Source organism: Hypanus sabinus, chromosome 27 (genome assembly GCF_030144855.1).
Source record: "Hypanus sabinus isolate sHypSab1 chromosome 27, sHypSab1.hap1, whole genome shotgun sequence".
In the NCBI taxonomy this organism is placed as follows: domain Eukaryota; kingdom Metazoa; phylum Chordata; class Chondrichthyes; order Myliobatiformes; family Dasyatidae; genus Hypanus; species Hypanus sabinus.
The window spans coordinates 692061-707662 of NC_082732.1; the positions used below are offsets into that span (position 1 = coordinate 692061).

The 15602-nt window shown below is 44.5% G+C and overlaps 1 pseudogene; it reads left to right on the forward strand.

Annotated features, from left to right (window-relative positions):
- The first annotated feature begins 1349 nt into the window (after nt 1–1349).
- Nucleotides 1350–2043, forward strand: LOC132381893 (Y-box-binding protein 1-like; annotated as a pseudogene).
- The last annotated feature ends 13559 nt before the right edge of the window (nt 2044–15602 follow it).

Consider the following 15602-nt stretch of genomic DNA (forward strand, 5'->3'; position numbering starts at 1 on the left):
ATTACTGAAACTTGGCTACAGGAGGGGCAGGACTGACAGCTTAATGTTCCAGGGTTCCAACAACCAGGATCAGAGCAAAAATGAAAGCATTTCTGAATATTGTGAATAATTTGGAATGGGTCTATCAGACACATTGAGAGACAGGTTAGTGTGTAGCATGTACTGTGAAACCGCACAGAAGAAGCTCCTTTGTGAAAAAGACCTTACATTCGAGAAAGCGCTAAACATCTCAATATCATTAGAAATAGCGCACAAGCTGTTTCAGAAATACAACAAAAATCCCTGGAATATGCTACGAATAAAATGTCAGTGAGCAGAAGTGAAGAAAAGAAATGTTACCGTTGTGGGAACATGTTGAACAGAAATGAAAGAAAGAAATGTTACCGTTGTTGGAACATGTCACATGACCCTGACGACGGTTAGTTTAAAGAGGAAGAATGCAGAAACTGTGGCAAAGCTAGTAAACAACAGGAAAATGACAAAATACAGAGAAACAAGAAACCCCAGAAAGGAAAATACAACAATGTACACAAAATGAAAGAAAGCAGTTCTGATTAAAACAACTCAGACAAAAGTGAATTGTCTTGTCTGCAACTTCACAGCGTGAAAGAGGCAGATGATCGAAGAGTAATATGGATCACTGCACAACTGGCAGGCGTGAGACTGAAAATGGAGTTGGGCACAGGCTCAGCTTTAACGGTGATCTCTGTACACGAATACAAACAACTGTTTTTTTCACATACCTCTGAAACAAACTAAACTACTGCTAAAGACTTACATAGGACAGAAAGTGTGTCCCAAAGGAAAAAATTAAAGTGATAGTGACCCACAGAGGTAAAACACAGCAACTGAACCTCTATGTACTGAGAAATGGAGGATGACTGTTGCTGGGACATGAATGGCTCAGGAAAATCCAGTTGGATTGGCACTCCATCAAGGCACCAGATGTATCAACAAAGGAGGGCAGCTCGGTGGGGAAGATGTCCGCAGCTCTCCTCTCACCTATTGTCGACTATTACAATGACGAGGAGGAGCTAGACAGCATTGACAGGGAGATAGATATTGCTAATAAGCAGGATGATGAAGACTATCTGGAAGTAAAAGAGCAGATATACCAGGAGAAATTGACATCTCTCAAAAGACAGCTACAGCAATTACAGGAAGGCAGTTTGCAGGAGTATCAGAAAAGGATGAAGAAACTAGATCAACAATACAAGCAAGGAATAGAGCTTTTTCTGCAAGTGGAGACAGAAAAAGTGGAAAGGAATTATATTAGAGAGAAAGAAGAAGCGGAGCTCCCACCTCAGACCAGTCCAAGCCACAACCGCCTCACTCAGCCTGTCAACACCATGAGCGAGGACGAGTCGGAGCAGCAATCCGAACAGCAGCAGCAACAGCCAGACAAACCCAAATCCCCCGGGGAGAAGAAAGTCATCGCAAAACAGGTTCTTGGAACAGTAAAGAGGTTCAACGTACGAAATGGATACGGATTCATCAACAGGAATGATACAAAGGAAGACATGTTTGTACATCAGGCTGTTATAAAAAAGAATAACCCACGGAAATACCTCCGCAGTGTTAGAGACGGGGAAACTGTGGGGTTCGACACAGTGGAAGGTGAAAAGGGTGCAGAAGCAGCAAACGTAACTGGTCTGAGAGGAGATCCAGTTCAAGGAATCCGACATGTCGCGGACAGAAATCGTTATCGTTGCTGCAACCCTTGCCACCAAGGTTCACCACATAATTACCAACTGAAGATTGAAGGTGGAGAGAAAGGAGATGGAGCAGAGACAGCAACAGATGGAGAAAACCAAGATTATCAAAATCAGCAACATCGCCCTCCTTACAGAAGACGTTACCTACCTTACTTTGTTCGTTGTCACTATGGTTGCTGCCCACAATATAGCAACCAGCCTCAGGGAGAAATTACGGAGGATGGTGAAATAAAGGAAAACCAGGTTGCTGGGGAAGAAGGTAAACCTAACACGGGGACAAAATCAATTCCATTCAAGCAGAACAGCTTTCGCACAAGGTAAATCTTGAACCAATTTTTTCCTCCATTGAGAATAATACACTTAATCCTTTGTGGGAAAGTTTCTTTTGCACATACATATTTTGAATCCTCAGCCAATGTGTCTTGTTTTTCACAAAGGAGTTGGGAAACAGCATCAAAACAGAGGCGAATTCTGGCAACAAACTGTAAGGGTTCTATTGTTGTATTTTCACTCTTGTGCTGAATGTGCACCTGAAGGAATTCTCTCTCTTGAGCCAGATAGCACTGCAGGTAACCTATAATATCAGCAAAACTGTACTTTAACAGCAGCTTAATGGAATGAACAACAGGATTTCGATCAACTGCTGCACCAAATGGTGAAAGGTTACTGGTAAAGTACTGATCTTTCTCTGAGTCATGGGATTGCCCTGACTTTTGAATAACTAGCAGAGACAGAAGATCACCAACCACTTCTTTTGTTGGTGGCAAGTCATCTTTGAAGCAGACCATGCTTCATCTTTGAAGCAGACCTTTGAAGCATCTCCCTATGCTCAGAGATCAATTTTTCATGATTTTTTTATGGAAATCTGTATTAAAACAAACAAGTTTATTGACAGACGTTTCTCAGAAGGGCAGAGAAGCACCCCCCAAAAGACCTGAGTTATAATTATTATTATTATGTTACTTTGTTATATATTCATATTATCAAGTTACTAAGTAAACAGTGGGTGGGCATTTGTATATTAAGGATACATATACAGTATTTGTTTAGCATAAAAAAAAGTTGATACACTTTTAAAATAAAAGGGGAGGAGCGTACCATAATAGCCTACTGTATAATATGGGACTATTTTATGTCGTAGTAATATGTTATTGAGCATGCACTATTGGGCGCGTATTGATCTGTATTGTTCAGTTTGGATTCCATAAGTGAAAAACCCTGTTAACTTAGCTCTAGTCTCTAGCGTTTTTACTTATAGTTTTGTTGTGTAACCCGGTCACATACACAACAAAGTCTATTATTAAGGTTGAGTTTTCAGAGTACTTGGAAGCACATGATAAAATAGGTCAAAGTCAGCAAGGTTTTCTAAAAGGAAAATCTTGCCTGACAAATCTGCTGGAATTCTTTGAGGAAATAACAGGGAGGATAGACAAAGTAGAGTCAGTGAATGTTGTTCACTTGGATTTTCAGCAGGCCTTTCACATAAGGTTGCTTAACAAGACAACACCCCATGGTATTACAGGAAAGATAGGAGCGTGGATAGAGCAGTGGCTGATTTGCAGGAGGAAAAGAGTGAATAAAGGGAGCCTTTTCTGGTTGGCTGCTAGGGACTTGTGGTGCACTTCAGGGGTCAATGTTGGGACTGCTTCTTTTCACGTTATGTCAATGATTTGGATGAAGGGATTGATGGCTTTGTGGCTAGGTTTGTGGATGATACGGAGATAGGTGGAGGGGCAAGCAGTGTTGAGGAAGCAGGGTATCTGCAGGAGGATTGGGGGAGTGGGCAAAGAAGTGGCAGATGGAATATAGTATAAGGAAGTGCACGATTACGCACTTTGGCAGAAAGAATAAAGGCTTGGACTATTGTCTAAAAATTAGGATAAAATCAAAACTCAGAGGTGCAAAGGGACTTGGAGACCTCATTCAGGATTCCCTAAAGGTTAACTTGAAGGTTGAGGCAGTTGTAAGGGAGGCAAATGCAATTTTAGCATTCATTTCCAGGGGACTAAAATACAAGAGCAAAGTTGTAATGCTGAGGCCTCATAAGGCATTGATCAGACCACACTTAGAACATTGTAGGCAGTATTGTGCCACTTATTGAAGAAATGATGTTCTGGCATTGGAGAAGGTCCAGAGGAGGCCCAAAAAAAAGATCCCAAGCGTGAAGGAGTTAACCTACGAGGAGCATTTGACGGCTCTGGAGTTTAAAAGAATGTGGTGGGGGAGGTGAGGTAATCTCATTGAAACCTATTGAATATTGGAAGGCCTAGGTAGAGTGGATATGGAGAGGATGTTTCCTGCAGTAGGGAAGTCAAGGACCAGAGCACAGAGCCTCAGAATTGAGGGACATCTGTGGGTTTCACTTCCACAGATGGCTGTGGAAACCAAGTCATTAGGTATTTTTTAAATGGAATTTAATAGGTTCTTGATTAATGGGCATGTCAAATGTTACAGGGCAAAGGCATGAGAATGGGGTTAAGGGATAATAAATCAGCCATGATGAAATAGAAACATAGAACACTACAGCACAGTGTTGTGCCGACTGATATAATCCTTAAAAAAAAGTACTAAACCCACACTACCCCATAACCCTCTCCTTTCATCCATGTGCCTATCCAAGAGGCTCGTAAATACCCCTAATGTTTTAGCTTCCACCACCATTCCTGGCAAGTCATTCCAGGCACCCACAACCCTCTGTGCAAAAAATTTACCCCTGATGTCTCCCCTAAACTTCCCTCCCTTAATTTTGTACATATGCCCTTGAGTGTTTGCTATTGGTGCCCTGGGAAACAGGACTGACTATCCACCTTATCTATGCCTCTCATAATCTTGTACACCTCTATCAAGTCCCCTCTCATTCTTCTACGCTCCAAAGAGAAAAGTCCCAGCTCTGCTAACCTTGCTTCATATGACTTGTTCTCCAAACTAGGCAACATCCTGGTAAATCTCCACTGCATCCTCTCCATAGCTTCCACATCCTTCCTATAATGAGGTGACCAGAATTGAACACAATTCTCTAAGTGTGGTCTCACCAGAGATTTGTAGAGTTGCAACATGACCTCTCTACTCTTGAACTCAATCCCCCTGTTAATGAAGCCTAGCATCCCATAGGCCTTCTTAACTACCCTATCAACCTGTGCAGCAACCATAAGGGATGTATGGATTTGAACCCCAAGGTCCCTTTGTTCATCCACACTCTTAAGTAACTGACCATTAATCCTGTACTCAGTCTTCTGGTTTGTCCTTCCAAAATACATCACCTCACACTTGTCCGGATTGAACTCCATAATGGAATGATGGAACAGACTCAATGGGCCAAATGGCATAGTTCTGCTCCTATGAACTATGGTCTAATATTATTCAATTCAAAGATCTGGCATATGTGCAAGCACGAGGAAATCTGCAGATGCTGGAAATTCAAACAACAACACACACAAAATGCTGGTGGAACACAGCAGGCCAGGCAGCATCTATAGGGAGAAGCGCTGTCAACGTTTTGGGCCGAGACCCTTCGTCAGGACTAACCAAAAGGAAAGATAGTAAGAGATTTGAAAGTAGTGAGGGGAGGGGGAAATGCAAAATGATAGGAGAAGACCGGAGGGGTTGGGATGAAGCTAAGAGCTGGAAAGGTGATTGGCGAAAGTGATACAGAGCTGGAGAAGGGAAAGGATCATGAGGCCTCAGGAGAAAGAAAGGAGTGGGGGGAGCACCAGAGGGAGATGGAGAACAGGCAAACAACTAAATATGTCAGGGATGGGGTAAGAAGGGGAGGAGGGGCATTAACGGAAGTTAGAGAAGTCAATGTTCATGCCATCAGGTTGGAGGCTACCTATATAAGGTGTTGTTCCTCCAAACTGAGTTTGGATTCATTTTGACAATAGAGGAGGCCATGGATAGACATATCAGAATGGGAATGGGACATGGAATTAAAATGTATGGCCACTGGGAGATCCTGCTTTTTCTGGCAGACCGAGCGTAGCTGTTCAGCGAAACGGTCTCCCAGTCTGCATCGGGTCTCACCAATATATAAAAGGCCACACTGGGAGCACCGGACGCAGTATACCACACCAGCCAACTCACAGGTGAAGTGTCGCCTTACCTGGAAGGACAGTCTGGGGCCCTGAATGGTGGTGAGGGAGGAAGTGTAAGGGCAGGTGTAGCACTTGTTTCGCTTACAAGGATAAGTGCCAGGAGGGAGATCGGTGAGAAGGGATGGGGGGGACGAGTGGACAAGGGAGTTGCGTAGGGAGTGATCCCTGTGAAAAGCAGAAAGAGGTGGGGAGGGAAAGATGTGCTTGGTAGTGGGATCCCATTGGAAGTGGCGGAAGTTATGGAGAATTATATGTTGGACCTGGAGGCTGGTTGGGTGGTAGGTGAGGACAAGGGGAACCCTATCCCAAGTGGAGTGGTGGGTGGATGGGGTGAGGGCAGATGTGCGGGAAATGGGAGAGATGCGTTTGAGAGCAGAGTTGATGGTGGACGAAGGGAAGCCCCTTTGTTTAAAAAAGGAAGATACCTCCTTCGTCCTGGAATGAAAAGCCTCATCCTGAGAGCAGATGTGGCGGAGACGGAGGAATTGTGAGAAGGGGATAGTCCAGGTGGGAAGAGGAATAGTCCAGGTAGCTGTGAGAGTCTGTAGGCTTATAGTAGATATCAGTAGATAGGCCGTCTCCAGAGATGGAGACGGAAAGATCAAGAAAGGGAAGGGAGGTGTCGGAAATTGACCAGGTAAATTTGAGGGCAGGGTGAAAGTTGGAGGCAAAGTTAATGAAGTTGATGAGCTCAGCATGCGTACAGGAAGCACTGCCAATGCAGTCGTCAATGTAGCGAAGGAAAAGAGGGGGATGGATACCGGTATAGCCTTGGAACATTGACTGTTCCACAAAGCCAACAAAAAGGCAGGCATAACTGGGACCCATACGGGTGCCCATGGCTACATCCTTGGTTTGGAGGAAGTGGGAGGAGTCAAAGGAGAAATTATTGAAAGTAAGAACTAATTCCGCTAGATGGAGGAGAGTGGTGGTAGAGGGGAATTGGTTAGGTCTGGAATCCAAAAAAAACCGAAGAGTTTCGAGACCATCTCGGTGGGGGATGGAGGTATATAGGGACTGGATGTCCATGGTGAAAATAAGACGCTGGGGGCCAACAAACTTAAAATCATTGAAAAAAAATCATCTGACATACGTACACACATTCATTCCTAAGGATAGCGACAGCTAGCCTCCCCTCTCCCTGCACTTTAAGTAATTATTCTTTCTTACCCTGTCCTGTGTGCTTTTGATGCCATTCATTGCAAGACTACAGATTTGCAGTTAACACAAGGTCATAGAGCAATACATGCTCTTTGGTCCAACGAGTCCATGCCAAGTAATTTATGTGTTTTTCCAACAAATCAACTTTTGGTTGTCTATAAGAGTGAAAGCCAGGCATGACCTACACTGAAGTTCCCTGGTAGCACTGGAGGACTGGAGTGCTTGGTGGAGAGTCCTCCTAGTTTTAATGCATTGGAAGCAACTTGAGTTTAAGAATTTCTTGTTCCCGCTTCCAAACACTTTATAATGCTTGTCAGCTAACACACTGCTGGTAAAGCACAAGGGAGACAAATGATATGCAAAACGTGACTAAAAAGATCCCAGAAGTAAATGAATTCATTTTGGTCAAGCTTCTCAAGTGCCTGCTCTTAAATGGCAACAGGGGATATTTACATCCATTCTGAACAGACAGACAGCTTCACTTCAGTATTGCACATTGATGCTGGCACTTCTGATTCTGATTGCCACACTCCAACAGCCTAGGAAAATGTCAGCATGGATAACATTTGCAGGTCCAAGAATAGAGCTTGAACCTACAACCTTCTGATTCAGCATTACCATGAAGCCAAAAGGCAGCTTGAAAGTTTCAGCAGATGGATCTCACAAATGATTACAAAGGTCTTTAGTACTCAAAATCAGAACACTCTGAGAAACAATAAGCTTCAGAACATGTATGCTGGTAATAGAATGAAAAGGATCATACATCTCATTGTACGGTACTTCCGACCATCATTTGTGGACACAGGATTAGCTAGCACTCCTGCACTTCTGTAATCCCTTCTGTAATCTAGATTAACCCTTTTGTGCAGAGTGGATGATAAACAGTCAGATATGTGGAAAGGAAATGTGTCAGAACTGACGAAGAGTCTCGGCCCGAAATGTCGACAGCGCTTCTCCCTATAGATGCTGCCTAGCCTGCTGAGTTCTACCAGCATTTTGTGTGTGTTGTTGTGTCAGAACTGGCTGTGAAGGAGGATGGATTAATTTTAACAAGTCACTAATGACAGTTTAAAGCAGAGAGAGCTGTAACTGAGAACTCTTCCCCTTGTACTCCTGATGTCATTGCAAGGTTTGAATTCCTCATTTACTTCCAAAACACAATCATTAAAAATGTGACTGGTGTTTCTGCAATACTGGTGCTTTTGCTAAGATTACTTTCTAATCTGTCATCTCAACAAATGGATTCTATTGAGATTGATTATACAATTAATTTTCCCCACTCTACATTAAGGATGAAGAAATTCCTGACTATAACTTCAATTTCAATTAATTCCATCCAAAGAACACCTAAAGACAAACTTGCTTTGGAAAATCACTGGGACCCTTCCATTTTGAGATCTTTGTTCTAATTAAGGAAATATTTTTGGTGTAGAATATGCAGGCTATTTGTAAAATGAGGAATTATTTTCAGTCCAGTGCTGACTGATGACAGCAAAGGAAGAAGTTGCCTCAGGCTTTGAACTCAGCAATAAAGCACACATGGCTTTCATCACAGATCCGCCTGTAAATCTCCATAACTCACCTAGATTGATTATTGTAGAGCAGAATGTAGAAGTCACTGCAATCATTCACAGAAACCCACAAGTTAAAAATAAGTAGTCTTATCATTTCTATTAAAGACTTCTTGCTCAAAAAACGAAAATAACTTGTACCATATATAGATCCTTCTTTACACTTGCCTGACACGGTCCAAGCTGGTGCTCCAGTATATCATAGTTGTTACCCTCTGACACAAGAAAAAAAGTTTTTCATCATTATCTAACAATATTCTTGCCCTGGTCTATACATTTGAATTTATTCTGGCACATCTGCAGACCTTGCTGAATAAATCCTCAAAAGGACAACACCATTTTTTACTTCAATAACTCAAGCTAGGTGGAGCTTATCAGACAATGACTACTACCGGCTCTGTATTGTCATGTTGATATTTTCTGCTACCCCATTACTAGATGATGTAGGTGCATTTCAGCCCTTCAAGATAATCTGATCAGCAAAAAATAGAGATTGATGCTAAAGTGAATAATTTAATTTCATCACTAAACTTAATAAACACTGGTGATGAACAGGAAAAAAGACTGGGAATCCTGTAACATTCAATCACTTTTTAAAGCCTTTCCACCATATGAAAGGCAGGAAAATAATGTATTAGAGTATTTTTCATATCCTTGGATGGGTTTCATTCCAAGAGTGCTCAAGATGCTCAACCACTCTCTCAGGTAAAGCACCTCACGGGTGACACTGTCCATCAACAGAAATATCTATCATCCCCTGACAAAAGAGTAACACTGGAATGTGTAATGTTAGATTTGAAGAAACAGAAATGGCAGTATTGTTTAGAATGAGAGGGAAATTTGTTTGATGAAGGACCGATGATGTCTTTCAGTCAAATAGTACAGAAATTTAACATACCCAACAAGGATCTTTTTCGTTTCTTTCAGATAAGGGATTATATACAGAAAAAAACATCATTGTTAACTGATTTCTATAGTTCTGACATAGAAAAGAGTGTGTTTTGTTCTAAGGATGAAGTCTCTATCAGTACTTTTCACAGCATCCTGAGGGAATGTTCCTGTGGACAGGCTGAGCAGCTGAGAAGGGTCTGGGAGGGAGAGCTGGGAGTAGAACTTACAGCTGAAACATGGGAAGACACCTGTGATAATGCAAAGAAGATTTAAGTTTGTAATATAACAAAAGCATTGCAACTCAAAATTCTGCATAGAGCCCATCTGACTCCAGATTGTCTCTTGAAATTTAAGTTGGGTGTTTCTCCAATGTATTCTAAATGTAAAGTAAATACTGGAACTTTCACCCTCTGGACTTATCCCAAACTTCAGGCATAATGGCCTGAAGTTTCATTTCTAAAAGGGTTTATCTAATGAATTTAATGTTAAATACACAGCACATATTTTCCTCACATGAATATAGTGATAAGTCACTTATAAGTCAATAGTATCATAACATTTTAAGTAACATTTAGATATTAAACACACAGAAGGAACAAATGAGGCTTGAGTGTAGACATTGATGGGAATAATATCGATTGAGCCTGACCATACATTAAGTGCTTATTATTTTTAATTGTATTTTATTCTCCCCATATCTGCATTAACACCCTTAGGATATGACCACTCACACACAATTGTGGCAAACTGGACTGGCCAATTAGCCTATCAAGCCGCACATCTTATGACAAGGATGGTTTGGATCAAAATGCTGGGGTATCCAAAGCAAGATTTGAGACTCAGTATCAAACTGGATCTGAGCTCAAACTATATGTTAGACAGTATCACGAGTAGGCTTACCATCATATCTCAGTTTAAGTGCTCCTTAAATACTCAATCCTTGGTGCCCAATACATGACTATCAATTAAAGGGACCCTGAACCCTTAAAAGGGCCATGCCAGTTATCCGTACTCCAGGAAGCTAGAGCATCTAAATCCTGGAAGATGGCATTCCTTGACAGGATACCTCCCCTACAGCCAACTCCTTATGACCCTGGCTGCTTGGAGAGATGGTAATCATGGATGAGAGCTGGATCCAAGATGTCTCATTCAGGCACCCAGCACCTCTCCTCAAGTCTGAATCTTCCCAATCGACGCGGTATTGCTGAACACCTGGAATAGTATGCAAGTCCACAAGACTTCACACCGTGAGGACCAGTTCCCCCTCAATAAACCTGGATGGCAGATGGGCTGATGCTGGTGGGGCTAAGGGGCTGGTGCAGACAGGTTTTAATTTAGAGATGTGGAAGGTTGGGCTAATCTTTGGGGTCTTGGGGAGCTGCATTTCACATTATTGATGTCCAACAGGGTCTTACGATTGCGAGAAATATCCAAGACAGCTACTCAGTTACACTGCACGCTGCTTTCATGCACCAACTCTGATGACTACAAGGAGCAGGCAGTAATGTGCTTTGCACCCAGATCACTTTGTCACCGATTTTGATATGGCCCGAGCGTGGAGCAAGAGGCAGTGAAGCCTCAGTGAAGTCAATAGTTTAGACTTTAATGTGAACAGAGTTAAAAGGGAAAAGAAAACAATAAACACTAGGCCAAACAGGAAGGTTAACTAATATTCTCAAATGGAAAATTAAGCCTACACTGCGGATGAAAGGAATAACTAAATATAAAAAGACTATCACTAATCTGCAGAGTCAGTCGACTCAACAGACCAATTTCCCAGGCTAGGCCAATTGCAAACAGGCAGTGAAACATTACTATGCTGGGTTCAAGTCTTGACAATCACTACTATGGAAAGAATGGAGTTAAACACTATCACAATGAAATAATAATTAACTGACATGTGCATATTTACTAGCACAATTACCCTATCTGCTATGCTGCCGAATCTGTGCTGGTGACAGGGCTCCCCCCCCCATCTAAATGCAGCCCCTGAGCCCATAGACCTGTGTCCGCTGGAAGTCCCAGATGAGTAACTTGTCCAAGATGTCCCTCTCCAGGATCCAAATACGTTCTTCTGGGCCATACCCTTCTCAGTCCACAAGGTACTGGACCTTACAACCTACCCAGTGAGATGCCAGAAGGCGCCAAGCTGTATAGACAAGGAAACCATCTACCAGGCAGGGAGGTGGGGTAACTGGGGCCAGGGGAGAGGTAGTAACTGGCTTGAGCTGGAAAACGTGGAATGCTGGGTGGATCTTCAGTGATGCTGGTATACAGCTTGTTACAGCCTTTTCCACTACAAATGGTCCCACGTAGCACCATGCCAATTTGTGGCTCTTGACTTTCGGGGAAGATCCCACGATGCCAACTAGACCTCCTTTCCTGGCTTGAATGGCCTTACCTGGTTATGCAACCCATCAGCCTGATGGGGATGCTGTTTCTGGGCATGCAGCAGAGAAGCCCTGGCTGGTCTCCAGGTATGCTTGTAGCGCTGGATCAGCTCTTCAGCAGCAGGAATCTCCTGATCAGGGAAGAGTTGGGGCTGGAATCCCTTCTGGCATCCAAAGGGAGACATACCGGTGGAGGATGACTGGAGGTTATTGTGGGCGATCTCTGCCCAATCCAATTGTGAGCTCCAGTATGTGGGGTTGGAAGAGGCAAGACAACGCAGGGTTGTCTCCAACTCCTGGTTCACTCTCTCAGTCTGGCCATTGGATTGTGGGTGGAAGCCAGACAAGAGGCTCCTATAAGAGCAGAAAGCCTTCCAAAAGCGGGAAGTGAAATGTGGTCCACAATCAGACAATATACTTGAGGAATGCCATGGAGCCTGAACATATTGAACCATGAGTGTGACAGTCTCACTAGCCCATGGGAGCTTGGGGAGGGCAATGAAGTGGGCAGCCTTGGAAAATTGATCCACAACTACCAAACTGGTGGTGTTTCCATTAGAAGGGGACAGCCCAGTGATAGAATCTACTGAGAGGTGGGACCAGGGACAGTGGGGCACAGGCAGTGGACATAGCAGACCCATAGGATGCTGGCATGATATCTTGTTCTGAGCATAGCTGGGACAGGCAGATACAAAGTCATGGACATCCTGGAATATAGATGGCCACCAAAATTGTCTCTTCATAAACTCCTGAATCCATTGAATTCCCAGATGTCCAGCCAGACAGGAGGAGTGACCCCATTCTAACACTTTGGAATGCACCACAGCAGGAAGAATCAGTCAGTTGGGAAGTCTCCCATCCAGGCCTGGGTCTGACTCTTGGGTGGCCCTCACCTCTGCCCTGATTTCCCACTGGAGTAGCGATACACAAGCGAGGAAGAATGGGCTCTGGATTGGCATTGTCCTCAGATCCGTTGAACTGCTGGGAGACAGCATCGGCTTTTGTAATCTTGCTGCCGGGATAATATGTGAGGATGAAATTGAACCGTGTGAAGAAGAGAGCCCACCGGGCTTGACAAGAGTTGAATCTCTTAGCATCCTAAATATACGAGAGGTTCTTGTGATCAAGAATGGATGCTCTGCCCCCTCCAGCCAGTGTTGCCATTACTCCAGGGCCTCCTTGACACCCAGAAGTTCCTGGCTTCCAACATCGTATCTCCTCTCAGCTGGAGTCAAGCGACGGGAAAGAAAGGCACAAGGGTGCAGCCGGCAGAGTTCTGGGAGAGGACAGCTCCAAAGCCGACATCGGATGAATCCACCTCGACACTGAATGGCTGTAATGGGTCTGGGTGTTGCAGTAGCAAGGCAGTGGTGAAAGGTCGTTTAGTTGGTCAGCATCATCCATCCAATGGAATCCTGCCGAGGTCTTCTTGGTGAGTGTATTTATAGGATCCGCAATAGAGCCTAAATTCCAGATGAAGCGGCGATAAAAGTTTGCAAACCCCATGAAGTGCTGTACCAATTTGACTGTAGATGATTTGAGCCACTCTGCAACTGCCTGAACTTTACTAGGGTCCGTTTTAACACTGGACGGGGTAAGTATATAGCCCAAAAATGACACCTGGTCTTTATGGGATTCACATTTTTCGGGCTTGGTATACAGGTTATTTTCAAAAAGCTGTCTGAGAACTCTCTGGACATGCCGGACATGCTCCTGATGAGAGCGGGAAAAGATAAGGATGTCATCTAAATACTCAAACACAAACTGGTTCAACATGTCCCTGAGCACATTGTTAACCAAGGCCTGGAATACAGCGGGGGCATTGGCCAGACCAAAAGGCATCACCAGGTCCTCAGTGACCATTAGACATGTTGAAAGCCGTTTCCATTCATCCCCTTCTCTTATGCGAAGAAGGTTGTAAGCATTGCACAGACCAATTTTGCCAAATATGGTTGCTCCCTGGAGATGTTTAAATGTAGAAGCTAGCAGGGGAAGAGGGAGTGGTTCTTCACAGGGATGTTGCTCAGGAACCAATTAATGATGCAGCGATGGAGCTTCCCATCTTTCTTGCTCAGAAAAAGAGGCCTGCTCCTGCTGGCGAGTTTGACAGGAGGATAAACCCCATGGCCAATGCCTCCAACATATATTCCTCCATGGCCACAGTTTCAAGCCGAGAAAGGGAAAGGAACCAGCCCAGGGGAGAGCTAGTGCCAGGTGGGAGGCCTATGGCCAGTGTGGTGGGGGGGGGGTGGTTCATGGAATGGAGCTTGAGCTGGACCCAGACAGGTAGACAGGCATGCCAGTCCCCACTCTTGGAGTATCTTCAGAGACCAATCGTTCCATGGGTTATGTAGGGGTAACCAGGGGAGACCAAGTACCAGTGGCAGTTCAGGTGAATTAACCAGATAGAAAGATATTTCTTCATGATGGTTGCCTTCGAGCACCAATTGAGGGGTTGGGTTGAAAGGTGAATCTGGCCAGTTCCCAGAGCTCGACCATCCAGCGCCTTAATGTTGATCCTTTCTCTGAATACCAGAGTTGGAACTCCCCATCTCTGAGTGAGAGAGATATCCATGAGATTCCCAGTTGCACAGAAGCTGATAAATGCCATAAGTTCATGGGTCTGAGACCTCCACGACAAGGAAGCTGCATTAAAGAATTAGGGGAAGCTGACTGATGAGAAAACCGACCCGTCAGGATTCCCCTCCCTGCTGACGGGGTATTCCTTTACTGGAATGTGCTGCCCAGAGGTGTCCTCGATCTCCATCATAGAAGCAGGAACCTGTCCTCCTGCGTCGTCCTTGTTCCTTCTGAGACAGGCACATGTGCCCCACTTGCATAGGCTCCTCTGTGGACTGGGTGCTGGGTGGTGAGGGAGGGGAAGAGAGCAAGGAAAAACGGTGATCAGGTGAGGGAGGGAGAGAGGGTGAGGAAAGACAGGTACAGTAGGAAGCTTGAAACATTCTTTCCCTGCGCCACTCAGTTACCCAGTCATCAACTCAAACAGCCAGATTAATCCGATCATCCAGACTATCCAGCTCGTCCCAGACATTGATCTCATGCCGAACCCTTGCATTCAGGTAGTAATGAGAGATCTCTCGTTCTAACTCATCTCTACTGCAAGCCCCTGGACTTTAACTGCATAGGTTCTCACCGTTCCTCTGCCTTGGTGCAGGTCCAAGAGTCGGTGGGCAGCCTCCTGACCCCATACTGGAAGATCAAAAACCCTTCACCTCAAAATGTCAGAACAACTGGACTGCAGGGTATCCTCGCTCCTGTAAAGCGTTGAACAGGCTGAGTGGAGGTCCGTCAAGAAGATTGAACATGTACACCAGTTTTCACGCATAATCACCAAAATGACCAGGCTTGGAATGTCAACTCGCATTGGGCATTAGAATTCCTGCAGCCATTGGGTTCACCAGAATACCTGCCCGGTGGTGGAATACTCGGTTCCTGTATGGACGTGAGTGTCTGGGTGCGGGAGAGGGAACATTAGTAGCAGAAAAGGAGGACCTGTGAGACGCTGGAAGTGGAACTGAGGCGGCCTGAGGCTGCTGAATTGCGTTGGCGAGAATGTTAATGGCTGTCAGCTGATGCTGGCTGTTCACAGTATGTTTGTGGACGACGGTTGTGAATGCAGAAATTGCAGACGCCTGAGTCCCATTGAGCTGTTCAACCATTGCATTTAGGGATGATACCTGTTCCTCCAGATGAGACTGGGCTTGTCAGCACGAGACTTTCTGCCTCATTGACCCTGTAACTTCACTCAGAACAGATTCTGTT